Source organism: Myotis davidii, unplaced genomic scaffold (genome assembly GCF_000327345.1).
Source record: "Myotis davidii unplaced genomic scaffold, ASM32734v1 scaffold79, whole genome shotgun sequence".
NCBI classification, from domain to species: Eukaryota; Metazoa; Chordata; class Mammalia; order Chiroptera; family Vespertilionidae; genus Myotis; species Myotis davidii.
The window spans coordinates 3,949,031-3,952,222 of NW_006294339.1; the positions used below are offsets into that span (position 1 = coordinate 3,949,031).

Genomic DNA, 3,192 nt, shown 5'->3' on the forward strand with positions numbered 1-3,192 from the left:
CGGACATCCTTAGCGCTGCTGAGGAGGCAGGAGAGGCTCCCACCACCACTGCTGTACTGGCAGCCATCAGCCTGGCTTATGGCTGAGCAGAGCTCCTCCTGTGGTAGAACACTGACCACCAGGGGTCAGCTCCTGCATTGAGCGTCTGCCCCTCGTGGTCAGTGTGTGTCATAGTGACCAGTCATTCCCAGTGTTCTGCTCTTAGGGTCAATTTGCATATTACCCTTTTATTATATAGGATAGAGGCCTGGTGCATGGGCAGGGGCCAGCTGGTTTGCCCTGAAGGGTGTCCCAGATCAGGGTGTAAAGTCCCGCTGGGGTGCCTGGGTGAGGGGCTAAGTGCCGTTTTCAGACTGGCCATACACTCTTCAGGGTGGGGGTCCCCGCTGGAGTGCCTGGCCAGCCTGAGTGATGGGCTGAGGGGCGTTTTCAGGTTGGCCACACCCCCTTCAGGGAGTGGGGGGCCTGCTGGGGTGCCTGGCCAGCCTGGGTGAGGGGCTGGTGGCTGTTTGCAGGCTGGCCAAGCCCCCCAGTGAGGGTGTGGCCATCCTGGGTGAGGGGCTGATGGCTGTTTGAAAGCACAGTCAGCCAGGGCAGGTGGGAAGCTTGGCTTCCTCCATCACTGAGGCAACCAAGCCTCCTGCTTGCTCCAGCTCTGTGGCTGCCGGCCACCATCCTGGTTGGGTTAATTTGCATATAGTAACTCTGATTGGCTGGTGGGCATGGCTTGGGGCATAGTGGAGGTATGGTCAATTTGCATGTTTCTCTTTTATTAGATTAGATAATATTCTATTATAGGTTTGTTTAGCAGGCTTAGCAAATAAAAATTCAAGATACCCAACTGAATTTGAATTTCAGATAAGTATTTTTAGTATAAATATGTCCCATGCACTATTTGTAATTTACTTATATTGTAAAATTTTATTTTCCTACAATTTGAATGGGCATCTTATATATTATTTGACAATCCTACTTTTACAATCATTGAAAATTATCTAATACTCTACTTTTGGAAAGTTTCAACTTTTGGCAAGTTTCAACTTTTGGCTATTGCAGAAGGACATTCTTATACAAGTCTTTTCATCATTAAGGTTTTAAAACAAATCCTTTCTTCTTTGTGCAATATGTGAATATATGCTTTCAATTAAAATGTAATCAAATTATACTTTCAACATTTTGCATGTCCTGGACATTATAATTTTGGGAGTGTGTAGTTTCCTTTGGGTGATTGGGAATTGTCAAATTATAGTAAAACTGGGGCACATTTTAGTGATAATTTAGATACTCAGTCACAGTTCTAGAGAACCACTCTGGAAACTTTGAAGAATATGAGAGAACAAAACCCAAGAGGTGGTTGCAGAATAAGCAAGATAGAACACTCGAGATTTGCCTCAGTCTCTTTTCTAGACAACAGAAGCGAAGACATGATTGAAGATACAATACCAAGGAAGTACGAGTGGAGAGGAGATGTGGGAAAGCCCAGAAGGAAAGCAGCTAAAGTTGGGGCACTACTGAGCTGGCTATGGCTTCAAGAAAACTTTATAGAAGGTTACTTAGTCACAGGAGAGGGCCTTAGAGAGGCCTGTGGATCCATGGAATCGGATTGATAGTTGTAGAATGCCAGCCATTCATCTTTAAAGTGTGCCGCTGGGGGTGGTAATACTCCCGCACTTCCAGGTTTGGATATCTAGCCTTGCTGTTAGGACATTGGCGAGGCCAGATTCTGTCTGGTCACAACCCAGTCAGACCCGGGAAGTAGAGCTGCTATTTAGCCGCTACAGGAAAATGATGGAGGTCTTGCAGAATCCCGTTCCCTGCCTGAGGAAGCTGTGGGACAATGTGAATATATATATCCACAAATTGTCCCCGCAGGAGTTCGGCTGGGAGACAGATCGCTGGCTATGACAAGTGCTGACCACCAGGGGTTGGTGCAGAACAAAGGAAGGCCAGGCAGCAGCTGGCAGCCCGGGAAGGGAGGCTCTGTGTAAGCAGGAGTGAAAGCTCTGGTACAGTGGTAAACGGCCTGCCAGAGCATTGAAGCCATGTCTCAAAGCACACACAGTCCCTCACAGAGGTTGGGAGCTGTGTTGGCTTCAAGTGTGGGTGGAAAAGGGGGTTCTTTGGAAAGTAACCGCCCAGGGTGATCTAGTCACAAATTCCCAACTGGGCAGCTCTTGGTGGGCAGTCACGCCCCAGGCCTATCTCTGTAGGAAAATATTTATCTTTGCCTTAAGCAAGCCCTATTCATTGTTCTTGTGCATCTAGGTTAACACACTTTGGAAATGCCAGGGTAATCCTCTTTTTTTCAGACTTCTTAGAAGCAACCACCCTTAAGAAACCACCCATAATCTTATAATCCAATCCCTGTCTCGTTATCTCCCACCCTCATGTAATCTTTTTACATTCCCGCCTTTATTTCAAATGTATGAAAGAAACTGCAGTTTGGGTGCATGGCATAAGCAGCCCAGGCAGCAGCAGCAGCGGTGGCAACGGCGGCAACATCAGCAACAGCGGCTCAGCGAGGCAGGGAGACAGCGATACTGGTGCACTGAGCCCCGGTGGCGAGGAGGCGGAAGATGGCAGACATGCTCAGTGTCCTGCGACAGTACAACATCCAGAAGAAGGAGATCTTGGTGAAAGAGGACAAAGTTATCTTTGGCGGCGACTTCTCCTGGCCCAAGAACGTGAAGACCAACTACGTGGTGTGGGGGACTGGACAGGAAGGCCGACCCAGGGAGTACTACACGCTGGATTCTGTCTTATTTCTACTTGATAACGTGCACCTCTCTCAGCCGGTTTATGTCCGCCGCGCAGCCACTGAAAACATCCCTATGGTGAGAAGGCCTGACCGAAAAGACCTACTTGGATATCTCAGTGGCGAAGCATCAAGGCCGGCGAGCATCGACGGCAGCGCCCCCGTGGAAATCGGGCTTCGGCGACCCACTCAGGTGAAACGTGCCGCGGATGCAGCTCCAGCAGCAAAGAAACTGCAGACTGAGGACGCAGAGCGGGTGCGCCTCGGTAAAGATTGATGGACTGCCGGTTTGGAGGCCCACAGAGAAAGGAGTGTACAGACTAGACAGATCAGGTCTTTGTCTGAAGCCATGTCCGTGGAGAAAATTGCGGCCATCAAAGTCAAAATTATGGCCAAGAAAAGATCGACCATCAAGACCGACTTGGGTGATGACAGAA

The 3,192-nt window shown here is 49.1% G+C and overlaps 1 pseudogene; it reads left to right on the forward strand.

Moving 5' to 3' along the window:
* The first annotated feature begins 2,548 nt into the window (after positions 1 to 2,548).
* The window catches only part of LOC102774299, a 1,653-nt pseudogene continuing 1,009 nt past the window's right edge, over positions 2,549 to 3,192 (forward strand).